This window comes from Panthera pardus, unplaced genomic scaffold, assembly GCF_024362965.1.
Source record: "Panthera pardus isolate Hobbes unplaced genomic scaffold, ASM2436296v1 HiC_scaffold_17, whole genome shotgun sequence".
In the NCBI taxonomy this organism is placed as follows: domain Eukaryota; kingdom Metazoa; phylum Chordata; class Mammalia; order Carnivora; family Felidae; genus Panthera; species Panthera pardus.
The window spans coordinates 75,820,544-75,834,094 of NW_026526732.1; the positions used below are offsets into that span (position 1 = coordinate 75,820,544).

A 13,551-nucleotide genomic window follows, 5' to 3' on the forward strand; every position below is an offset into this window, starting at 1 on the left:
GCTGCAGGCTCCTTAACACTGCCGGTCTGGAACCTGTCTGGTATATTCCACACCCTCCTGTTTCTCCCTCATCTCCCAGGAGCATCAGACAGTCAGGCCCTGGGGGACTTCCCTGGAGACAGCTGCCTCTACTTCTCAGGCACTGTCTTGTCACCATTGGGCACCTTTCCCTCAAGCCTTCTTTAACAACTAACATGTTTACACACACACACACACACACACACACACACACACACACACACACAATTTCAATCCATTGCAATTTTAGAATTATCTTAGAATAGAAGCCAGTAACACTCAGCACTACCCCATGCCTTACCAAGTGCTTTGCAGACATCGCATTTAATTCTTACAATAATTTTATGAAATAGCTGCTGTTATCACCACTATTCCCATTTTACAGTTGAGGAAACTAAGGCTTAACAAGGATAGAAATGTGCCCCTATGTGCAAAAGCATTCAGCATACTTCTGCCTCTCCTCAAATTATTGCTAATACTATTCTTAATATTTCTGATTCCACCAAAAGGCAGGTCTCTATTTGTAGAAATTGACTCAATGTGAGGAAGGTAGGTAATAATGAGGAGAAGGAACAGAAGGAAGATGTGTGTGTGAGTGTGTGTGCACACACACTCACACACACATGCATGCATGTATCTAGGTATGTGTATTTGTGTATAAAATCTCAAAGAACTGTTGAAATAAATGTAAAAATATTTAAATTTTTATTATTTTTAAATTAGTATCAGCACTTTATGAAAAGCCAAAAGAGGAAAAGAAAATCATCTATAACTTCACCACCATAAAACTACCAATTTTAGCATTTTTGCATTTGCTTTTAGACTGTTGTAAAACATGGCTGTTTATATAATAATCATATTGTATGTAAAAATGTGTGTGTATACATATGTGTATTTCACTTAATCCCATTATGGTATAAGCATTTTCCATGTTATTGTATAATTTTGGTAAGCATCACCTTTACTGTAACTGTAATGGTTCATTAAGTATGTGCCATAATTCATTCAACTATCTCATAATTGATAGACACTCAGATAGATTCTGGTTTTTTTCTACTATAAGTTTTGCTGCAATATTTGTATTTATCTTCTATAATGGCAGATATGACAAAAGTCACAGCAGTTATCCCCTCTAACCTTAATATTCATTTTACATTTGCAGACATTTTTCAGATGCATACCCACACGTGGTGCCAACAACGGCTGTCTTTGCAAAAGCCGCTGTGGGTAACAGATGTACACTCGTAAAGGGTTTTGTTTGGTCTTTATTTATAAACTGTAAATCTCTACTTATCCTGTTAACAAGAAATGTAGTTATTAAGCACCCTGAGTTTATAAATGAGAAACCACTCAATTTAGCCAGGACATGAGAGATCTGAGGGCAGGAAGAGGCGACGACGGTCTTTAAATATTTGAAGGTGAAAGAACTGGGGAGACTTGATCTGTGGCCTCAGGTGGAGGCGGGTTTCATCTGAGTGAACTTCTGCCAAGTGGCCCCGAGGCGGCCCCCTAGTGGCTGTGATCTGGAACAGGCTGGTGCAAGCGCCTGGCAGGGACTGAATCAGGGAACTCAGGCGGCTCCACACGGCTGGGCTCCCTGAGATCTTTTCCAGCCCTGAGGGGCGGTAACTGTTAGAAGTTACACAAAATGACTTTTTTCCTTTTGTAAAACAAAATAATCAATTACCATAAATTTGAATTGTTTAAAGTGAAAATGTGAATGTTTTTTTAATGATGGTGTGCATTGTGCATGCAGTATATTTCAGGATTGTTTTATCTTATTTTTAAAGTATTTATTTATTTATTTATTTATTGAGAGAGAGAGAAGGGCAGAGAGAGAGAGGGAGAGAGAGAAATCCAGGCAGGCTCTGCCCCATTAGTGCAGTGCCAGATGTGGGGCTCGACCTCATGAACTGTGAAATCATGATCTGAGCAGAAGTTGGATGCTTAACTGACTGAGCCAACCAGGCACCCCTGTTTTATTTTATTTTATTAATGTTTATTTATTTATTTGGAGAGAGAGAGAGATAGAGTACGAGCAGAGAGAGGGCGGACAGAGAGAGAATCCCAACCTCAGCACAGAGTCCCATGCAGAGCTTGATCTCAAGAACCATGAGATCATGACCTGAGCTGAAATCAAGAGTCAGCCACTTAACCAACTGAGCCACCCAGGTGTCCCTCGGGCATTGTTTTAAATGCTGGAGATAGGAGTGAGCAAAATAGACAAAACTTTGTACCTTAAAATACCTTCAAAATGTTTCTGCATGTATTTTCTTATTTGACCTCATGATGATTGGGTGAAGTGAGCTGAGCAAGGATTCTCCCCACTATGCACAAGGAAGCTAGGGCTCAGAGAGGGTCAGTGACTTGCCCAGAAACACATGTGGGAGAAAAATGAAAACTGGCCCTATGAGCTCCTGCCCCAGTGCTCCAAGCACTGCCCTGTCACTGCCAACGGAGAGGAACTTGTGCTCCTATATTCCCACCACAGACTTCGAGGGTGGGCAACACATCCCCAATTCCCTAAAATCACTGCATTTTTAATGTAGCAAAGAGATTAAACCTCGGAAGCAGTGCTCATTACAAGCCTAATGCACTTTAATTTCTAAGCTATGAGGTTCACAAAGACTGATGTTGTATCTTGCTCATTTTTAAAACTCCATGCCTGACACATAGCATGTGCTTTATCAGTGTTTGTGAATGGATAACCACAACTCATAAGTATCAAATGCTATTCTTTTTTTTTTTTAGGTTTGTTTATTTATTTAAGTAATCTCTGCACCCAAGATGGGGCTAGAACTCACAATCCAAAGAACAAGAGCTGTATGCTCCTTTAAGTGAGCTAGTCAGGTGCCCCCTCAAATGCTGTTTTTATGTTGTGTTTTTAAAGTATGCTCTTCTTGGGGCTCCTCGGTGGCTCAGTCAGTTAGGCGTCAGACTTTTGATATTGGCTCAGGTCACGATCTCACAGTTTGTGGGATTGAGCCCTGCATCCAGGCCCTATGCTGGCAGAGCGGAACCTGCTTGGGATTCTCTCACTCTCCCTCTCTGTCCCTCCCCTGCTTGCTCTCTCTAGCTCTCTCTCAAAATAAACGTTAAAAAATTACAAAAAAATAAAGTATTCTCTTCTTGTGAAATTATAGTACCTCAGAAATGGAAAGTTGTTACATTTCACATGACTTTAAAGAAACTAGAAGGCTAGGATAAGGATCCATGTATCGATTATAGAAATGCTTGGTTGAGACGTGGGTGGGACTGATGCCTTGGAGAAACAAGGGTCTGCCTTAATCTTCATTTTAAAGCATTGGTTGGTTATTTTGAGCATTGGTTGGTTAAAGCATGATTTTTAGTGCATTTCAGTATGTTCTGTTTAATTAAATTCTGGCCTTTGGTTTTCCAGTACTTTAACTAAATTCTTCATTATAATCACTGGGTTGTATTTACCCAGAAGTAGAATCATCTTGTGCCATCACAGGCATTCTCTACCCTTGGAAGCTAAGAAAAGTAAACACATCTTTCCATGGCAGGTTTCTAGTAGCTCTCTGTTTAAAGGGAGAAGTTAATGAAAAGGTAGCACCATGCTCCCTTTTCAAGTCCTCATTAATTGAAGACAAAGCCATATTAGACCTAAAGTAGAAAAGGATAAGCACACATATATACACATAAATAACAAAAATATAGCATATGCATTTATAAATATACATACAGGCACACCTCACAGATATTGCAAGTACTGTTCCAGACCACTGTAATAAAGCAAATATCGCAATAAAGTGAGTCAGATGAATTTTTTCGTTTCCAAAAGCACATAAAAATTATATTTACACTATATAAGAGTCTATTAAGTGTGCTATAGCATTATGTCTAAAAAATAATGTACATACATTGATTTAAAAAAAATGCCTTATTCCTGAAAATGGCTAACCATCATCTGAGCTTTCAGCAAACTAACCATTTCGCTGGTGGAGGGGTTTGCCTCAGCGTTGGTGGCTGTGGACTTATCAGCATGGTGGTTGCTGAAGGTGGGGGTGGCTGTGGCAATTTCTTAAAGTAAGACAATGAAGCTTGCCGCAGTGACTGACTCTTCCTTTCACAAACCATTTCTCTACAGCATGCGATGGTGTCTGATAGCATTTTGCCCGTAGTACAACGTCTTCCAAATTGGAGTTGATCCTTTAAAACCCTACTGCTGCTTTATCAATGACGTTTATATTATATTCTAAATCCTTTGTTGTCTTTTCAACAATCTCCACAGCGTCTTCACCAGGAGGAGATTCCATCTCAATAAACCACTTTCCTTGCTCATTCATGAGAAGCAGCTCCTCATCCATTTGAATTTGATCATGAGATTACAGCAATTCAGTCACATGTTCAGGCTCCACGCTTAATTCTAGTTCTCTTGCTGTTCCCACCACAGTTACTTCCTCCACTGGTGTCTTGATGCCCTCAAAGTCATCCCTGAGGGTTGGAATCAATTTCTTCCAAACTCCTGTTAATCCTGTTGATAATTTGACCTCTTACAACAAATCATGAATATTTTTTTTTTTAATTTTTTTTTTCAACGTTTATTTTATTTTTGGGACAGAGAGAGACAGAGCATGAACGGGGGAGGGGCAGAGAGAGAGGGAGACACAGAATCGGAAACAGGCTCCAGGCTCCGAGCCATCAGCCCCGAGCCCGACGCGGGGCTCGAACTCACGGACCGTGAGATCGTGACCTGGCTGAAGTCGGACGCTTAACCGACTGCGCCACCCAGGTGCCCCCAAATCATGAATATTTTTAATGGCATCCAGAATGGTGGATATTTTCCAGAAGATTTTCACTTGTCTTTGCCTAGATCCACCAGAGGAACCACTATCCATGGCAACTATAACTTTATGAAATGTATTTCTTAAATAAGATGACTTGAAAGTCAAAATTACTCCTTGATTTGTGGGCTGCAGAATGGATACTCTATTAGCAGGCTTGGAAACATGAATCTTGTCATACATCTCCATCAGAACTCTTGGGTGGCCAGGTACATTGTCAATGAGCAGTAATGTTTGGAAAGGAATCTTTATTTTGAGCAGTAGTTCTCAACAGTGAGCTTAAAATACTCAGTAAACCATGTTATAAAGACATGTGCAGTCATCCAGGCTTTGTTGTTCCATTTATAGAGCACAGGCAGAGTAAATTTAGCATAATTCTTAAGGACCCTAGAATTTCTCAGAATTGACTTTAACTTGAAATCACCAGTTGCATTAGCCCCTAACAAGAGAATCAGCCTGTCTTTTGAAACTTTGAAGCCAGGTATTGACTTCTCTTCTCTAGCTATTAAAGGGCTAGATGGCATTTTCTTCCGATAGAAGACTATTTAATATACACTGAAAATCTGTTGTTTAGTGTAGCCACCTTCATTAATTATCTTAGATCTTTGGATAACTTGCTGCAGCTTCTACATCAGCACCTGTTTCTTCACCTTGAACTTTGATGTTATGGAGACGGCTTCTTTCCTTATACCTCATGAACCAACCTCTGCTAGTTTCAGACTTTCCTTCTGCAGCTTCCTCACCTCTCTCAACTTTCATAGAGCTGAAGAGAGTTAGGGCCTTGCTCTGGATTGGGCTTTGGGTCAAGGGAATGTTGTGGCTGGTTTCGTCTCCTATCCAGACCACCAAAATGTTCTCCATATCAGCAGTAAGGCTGTTTTGCTTTAATATCATTGGTGTGTTCACTGAAAAAGGACTTTTAATTTCCTTCAAAAACTTTTCCTTTGCATTTAAAACTCAGCTAACTCATACATGAGGCCTTGCTTTTGGCCTAATTTGACTTCTGACGTGCTTTCTCACTAAGCATAATTACTTCTAGCTTTTAATTGAAAGTGAAGAAGACTTGCAACTCTTAGAGGCCACTGTAGAATTATTAATTGGCCTAATTTAAATATTGTTGAAATTTCAAGAAATAGGGAGGCCCAAAGAGAGGGAGAGAGATGGCTGGTGAGCAGTCAGAACACATACAACAGTCACTGATTAAGCTTGCCATCTTACGTGGGCATGGTTTGTGGTGGCCCAAAACAATTACAAGAGCAATATCAAATATCACTGATCACAGATCACCATAACAAATGTAATAAGAATGAAAAAGTTTTATATATTGTAAGAAATTTTAAAATGTGACGTAGAGACACAAAGTGAGCAAATGCCATTGGAAATATTGTACTCATAGATGCTCCACGCAGGGTTTCCACAAACCTTCCATTTGTACAACATACATCTGTGAAGTGAAATAAAGTGAAGCATAATAAAATGAATATGAGAGAGGGGGAATATTCAGTGGAAGGGAAAGGGCATCAGGTGAAAATAATTTAAAATTCACATCTATCTATGTAGATGGGAAAATCCACAAATGTTCAGTCCTGAAGACAGGTCTAAACTCATGGCTGTCTGTGCCCTGGCCAAAGAATTGTTCACTCTTGTTCATTTGTGGAGGAAAAAAATTAAATCAATTATTGAAATGAGGTTGTTTGATGGGATCCAAGCTATCGAGGAGAGTCACTGTAACAATCAATGAGAACAGGGGTCAGGGTTAAAGAGACCTCAGTTCAAATTTCTGATCTGCGCCAACTTGTTCTGTGTCTGTTTCCTCATCTGCAAAGTATGGATAAACACTGTCTCCAGGACTGTTGCAACTAGAATGAGGTCACTTATGTGAAGAGCTTACAATGGAGTCCGTCACAGAGTAAATGCTCATCAGAGGGCAGTAGCCATTGTTCTCGGTTATGCATGATACTGCAGTCACATGGCCACAGTCTCTACCTTGTAGAGAAAAGATGAGATTTTGAATCTGGACTTTTGAGGTTCAGTCCAAAAGTAGATAAGTTTGTACTCTGGGCAAATCAGTGAATCTATTTATGTTCCTTTTAATGACACAGCATCACTCATCCAAACCTCACAAGTAACAACTAATTCTGCTTCAATTTCAGAGCCACATAAAAAGTGGAACCAACACTTGTTGGTTCCAAACAACTTCACCATAAGATCTGAAGGTGTTTTGCCTCAACTAGGCTTTCCATGAAACCAGAACATCTCCCAGGGAGACAATGCAGCTGCTCCCTGTGGTTCATACTGTGGTTTCTCTCTGTGCCTGAGTGTTTTCTAGAGCTGGATTGCTTTCTTCTCATAAGAAATGATGTAACTCTGGAACACAAGCAAAACAATGAGGGAAAGAAATCTCTGGGCAATAGTGTCCTCAGTTCAAGCAGAAGGTTTTCCAGTATGGAGGTTCCTCAAAAAGTTAAAAATAGAACTTCCCTATTATCCAGCAATTGCACCACTAAGTATTTACCCAAAGGATATAAAAATACTGATTTGAAGGAGACATACACCCCAATGTTTACAGCAGCATTATCTACAATAGCCAAATTATGGAAACAGCCCAAGTGTCCATTGAATGATGAATGGATAAGGAAGATGTGGTATACATATATATGAAATATTACTCATCCATCAAAAAGAATGATATCTTGGGGTACCTGGGTGGCTCAGTCAGTTAAACGTCTGACTCTTGGTTCTGGCTCAGGTCATGATCTCACAGTTTGTGAGTTCAAGCCCCGCATCAGGCTCCACACGGACAGTACAGAGCCTGTGTGGGATTCTCTCTCTCTCCCTCTCTCTCTGCCCCTCCCCAACTTGTGCTCTCTCTTAAAAAAAAAAAAACAAAAACGAAATCTTGCCATTTGCCACAATGTGGATAGCTTATGCTCAGCGAAATAAGTCACTTACAGAAAGACAAAAACAATACAATTTCATTCATGTGTGGAATTTAAGAATCAAAACAGATGGACATAGGGAGAAAAAGAGAAAGACAAACCATAAAACAGACTCCTTTTTTTAATGTTTATTTTATTTTTGAGAGAGAGTGCGATCAGGGGAGGGTCAGAGAGGGAGGAATAGAGAGGATCCCAAGCAGCCTCTGAACTGTCAGCTCAGGGTCCAACATGGGGCTCAGTCTCAGGAACCATGAGATCATGACCTGAGCTGGAATAAGAGTCGGACACTTAACTGACAGAGCCACCCAGTTGCCCCCAGTCTCTTGATTATAAAGAACAAATTGAGGGTTGCTGGAGGGGAGGTGGGAGGATAGGGTAAATAGGTGATGGATATTAAGGAGGGCACTTGTGATGAGCACCAGGTATTGTATGTAAGTGATGAATCACTAAATTCTGCATCTGAAACCAATATTGCACCATATGTTAACTAGCTGGAATTTAAGTAAAAACTTAAATAAAAAGGAAAAGTTTCCACTATCTGCTTTTTTGGTAGGTCTCATAACATGGCTCTTTCCTTTGATAAGAAGAGTGGACTCCGTGATGTTAGCTTTCATCTTGGATTCCCCAGAGCATTGCTCCCCCAGGCTTTCCAAGTAAGCAGCCACTTTATGTCTGGGACAGGATTAACAGCAGGTCTGTAATCCATTCTCCATAGGGTTATCCCCAGGAAATAAAGAAGGTGACATGGTCTAATTTTATAAAGATGCTAATGACAGGTTTTATGCCAGGTAAAATAATTGAATTGCTAGTGGAAGAGTCTCCCTAAAAAAACTTTTAGCATGAGTACAAGGCTACCTGTATTGCTTCTGGTAAACAAAGTTGGCATCTGTGAATTTGGGGGGCAGAGTTCTCTGAAAAGTCATGCAAGCTACATAACCAGCTGAATATAAAATGGAGAGTTTTCAAGACTTAAATGAGCTACTTCTGGGTAAGTGATTTGACCAGCACACATCCTATAGAGACCTCATATATTCATCTGGGCCAGAATCAATCCAGTACTTTGAAAAAGGGCTTAGGAACCTTCACTGACAGTCCTAGACTGGCCTATGCTTATGCTATGCCTTTTGATTACTTGTCTCCTTGAAATTATTAATAAAATTTGACCCTAGGTAAGATCTATGATTTGTGTGAGTCTGATGTGATAGTCCCATTTTTGTGATCATCCAGGAATACAGTAAAGAAAGAGAAAGGGGCGAGCTCAAATTTCAAGTAGCAGGCATCAGGATGTGGAGTGAACGATATTCCTTCTTGGGAGGCTCCATAAACGGAACACAAGTGTTCATTTTGACTCGCCTTTGAGATTGGCCATATGTAAGGACTTGGGACTTGGTCTTGAAAGAGATAGTTTAGGTGAATATTAAGAGGAAAAAGGATGGAATTTAGAAACCCAAGTGGAGATACCATTCCCATCCAACAGATTTCTCTCAAATTCAAATTAAAGGGCTTCATTATAAACTGTTCTTTGACTGAATTAGCTAAGCTCATAACATCAAAGCAGGGATGGTCTTGCCAAACACTGTCAAATCTTGCCAGGTGGATGGAATATTTGAATCAATGTAGTCAATCAAGCAGGACAACCATGTCAAGTATGGATACCAATATTTTCCAGGTAGGAGTATGGATCATTGAGTTCCTGGGCACATATCCCTCCATCTTGCTTCCAGCTCTGCCTCTCAACAACCCTACCACATAAGGTCATATAGTCCACCTTTGTCCCTGGACTTCCCAATCATTTTGACTTTCTATCCATATCTTCTTATTTTCATTTTCATCCCTCTGGGCTCAACCTTGGTAAGATACCTGCTTGTTTAAAAAACAATAACAACAACACAGTTCACAAGCACTTCTTTCTCATGACGGAGGGAGAATTACTTTCCTTCAGTCCTCCTGAAAGGATTCTGCTGTCCAACTTAAGTGAATCATAAAGCAGTATGTCTACTGATTAAATCCAGAATATTAATGTTCCTGTGATTGCTTTGGTCACCTTAGAAACTCTGGAGTGTGGATGAGAACCTGAGCTATCATTTCACTGCCAGAACCAGGTGAAATGATTTGGCTCAAGACAAACTAAACAAGGTATGTCTTTAAACGGCAATTACATTGTTTGAAAACCAGGTCTTTCCTCCAGCTTCCGAGGAAAACTCAGGGTGTAGTGCTGATTAGAGAGCAGAAGTTCTGCCAATTTCTAATGGATGTTTCCCAAGATTGTGGAAGCAGAATGAAAACTGAGTTATCAAAGAACAATTGACTGTGGGCTCCATTTCAGATATCTCATTGGGCAAGTGCCGTTTAATTCTACACCAGATGCAAGGTTTAAATTGATAACTCAAGTAGATATCACAAGAAAATATCATGGATATATGCATACTCTAGAGAAGACATGAAATATAGAATATTTGCAACAGAATAAGAAACTTCAGAGGCTAATATACATGGCAATATCCTTATCTTCCTCCCCGCCAAGACAATTGTTTATATTTAACATTTATATATCATTTACTATTATGAGTACTTTATAAGATTTATAAAGATTAACTCATTTCATCCCCATGACAGCTATATGAAGTAGCATAGGTATTGTTACCATAATTCCAGATGAGGAAACTGAGAAAGAAAGGAATCAAATAACTTGTTCAAGGCCACATAGCTTGCCTAATTCAAATCTAGAGTCTGCTCCAGAATCTATGTTCTTATCCACTCTGCTTTGCTGCCTTTTTGAATATTTTAAACACAAAATTTAAAAGCATTTAATTATTCTCTATCTTTTTAAAAAATTTTTTTAATGTTTATTTATTTTTGAGACAGAGAGGGACGGAGCACGAACGGGGGAGGGTCAGAGAGAGAGGGAGACAGAATCCGAAGCAAGCTCCAGGCTCTGAGCTGTCAGCACAGAGCCCGACGCGGGGTTCGAACTCACAGACCGTGAGATCATGACCTGAGCCGAAGTCGGACGCTTAACCAACTGAGCCACCCAGGCGCCCCAAATTATTCTCTATCTTAAAATTAAAATATTCCTTTACCTAAGAAAATACATGCATGGAAACCTTGGCATGGGGGCTGGGGAACCTCCAGCAGAAAGTGAGCAGAGGTCACTCACAAAACAGTAGACAAAGTGAGCAAGTGCTGCTTTGATTCAACCATCTTGCCAAAGCCTGGAAATTTCCCTCTTGTCTCAGTTCTGCCTTCATCATTTGGGTCTGAGTGGAGGGTCTTAAATTTGTTTTCCTGTTCTCTGTTATATGTCCAGGCTTCCAAATTAGTATTGCCTATAGATGCCAGATAACCTTCCCAAGACTGTTTATTCATTCCATAAACTCTTTCCAGATGCCAAACCTGTTCTTGGCATAAAAAAACAATTGAAAGCATCTTCTAGGTGAGTGGAAATATAAAATGTGACTGGAAATACAAAAAATGGGAATAGGAAAACTCAGAAGTTAATGCAAGTTAATCCAGTATGTATCAGACAGACTAAATATCAGTGATTCATCCCACTTTACTGAGCACCAGTCCTGGCTACTATGACAATATGAAGAAAAGCAAACATTATTAATTGCCTTTACATTCCTGGCTCTGTACTAGGTCCTGGGACATATTAGTGGACCAAATAAGCTCAGTTCCTGCTTCACAAAACATACACGTTTTGGAGAAGGCTGACAATAAAAAGGTAATTATAAGTGCAAGTGTAAATTATAGAAAACTTTAAATTACATTTCTAGGGTTGACTTTGTTAAATGCTGAGATTCCTTGATCTGGCAGTTATATCCTGAGGGGCTTCTTATCCAAACTGACAATTCCTCATTTTAGAGCTTTTGGAAAATACGTGATATTGAACATTAAGTAATTACATTTAATTTCCAGAGTTGGTATTGCTGGGTAGAGGGAGGGATTGAATGGTTACCCAGGCAGTGTTATGGTGGGGCACATTGGGGGTGTTCTCAATGGGGAGAGATTATTTGTGCCTCAGGTCCTGAGAAACAGGTCAGCAAGAGCCATAGCATACTGGATGGGAGCAAACCCTCCCTTATAAGCCAACTGACAAAGATTCAGTGCATAAACTGTAATTGAAACAGATTTTAACTCATAACTGTAAAAAGAATTTTAAATTTATACCTAATGGACCTAGAAAAAGAACAACAAACAGAGCTCAAGGTTAGTAGAAAGAAGGAAATAGTAAATATCAGAGAAGAAATAAATAAAATAGAGGCTAAAAAAACAAAAGAAAAGATCATGATATAAGGAGCTGTTTCTTTGAAAAGATAAACAAAATTGATGAACTTTTAGCTGGAAAAAGAGAGAGGGCACAAATAAATAAAATCCGAAATGAAAGAGGAGCATTAATAATTGACACCAAAGAAATACAAAACATTATAAAGAAATTCTATGAGAAATTAATTATATGCCAACAAATTAGACGACCTCGAAGAAATGGATAAATTTCTAGAAACATACAATCTTCCAAAACTGAATCATGAAGAAATAAAAAACCTGAATAGACTAATTACTAGTAACAAAATTGAATCAGTGATTTAAAAACTCCCAACAAACAAAAGTTCAGGACCAAATGACATCAGGGGTAAATTATACCAAACAGTTAAAGAAGAGTTAATACCTAACTCTTCAAACTATTCAAGAAAAAAAAAATGAGGAGGGAAAGCTTCCAAATACATTCTAGGAGGCCATCATTACCCTGATATCGAAAGCAGACATAGACACTACAAAAAAAGAAAACTACTGGCCAATATCCCTGATGAACATAGATGCAAAAATCCTCAACAAAATAATATCAAACTACATTTAACAATACATTAGAAGGATCATTCACACAATCAAGTGGGATTTATTGTGGGGATTCAAGAATTATTTAATATTTGCAAATCAATCAATGTGATACATTGTATCAACAAGAATAAAAATCATATGATCATCTCAATAGATGCAGAAAAAGCATCTGTCAAGGTACAATATGCATTCTGACAAAAACTCTCAACACAGTGGGTTTAGAGGAAACATTCCTCAACATAATAAAGGCCATATGTGAAAAACTCACAGCTAACATCATACTTAATGGTGAAAAACTGAGAGCTTTTCCCCTAAGATCAGAAACAAAAAAAGGATGTCTGCTCTCACAACTTTTATTCAACATAGTACTGGAAGTGCTAGCCACAGTGGTCAGACAAGAAAAGAAATCAAAGTCATTTGAATTGGTAAGGAAGAAGTAAAACTGTCACTATATGCAGATGACATGATGCTACAAATAGAAGACCTTAAAGACTCCACCAAAAAACTATAAGAACTGATACATGAATTCAATAAAGTTGCAGGATACAAAATTAATACACAGAAATTGGTTTCATTTCTATACACCGATAACAAAGTAGCAGAAAGAAAAATTAAGGAATTAATCCCATTTACAATTATGCCAGAAAGAATAAAATATCTAGGAATAAACCGAACCAAAGAGGTGAAAGGCTTATACTCTAAGAACTATAAAACACTGATTGAAAAAAATGAAGATGACACAAATAAATAGAAAGATATTCCATGTTAATGGTTTGGGAGAATTAATATTGTTAAAATGTCCACACTATCCAAAAGGAAACTACAGATTCAGTGCAATCTTTATCAAAATACCAACAATATTCTTCAGAGAACTAGAACAAATAATACTAAAATTTATGAACCAACAAGGATCCTAACTTGCTAACACAATCTTGAGAAAGAAGAAC

The 13,551-nt window shown here is 38.8% G+C and overlaps 1 pseudogene; it reads right to left on the minus strand.

The window, feature by feature from the left end:
- Window positions 1-1,373: 1,373 nt before the first annotated feature.
- The window catches only part of LOC109263240 (tigger transposable element-derived protein 1-like), a 37,233-nt pseudogene continuing 25,055 nt past the window's right edge, over window positions 1,374-13,551 (minus strand).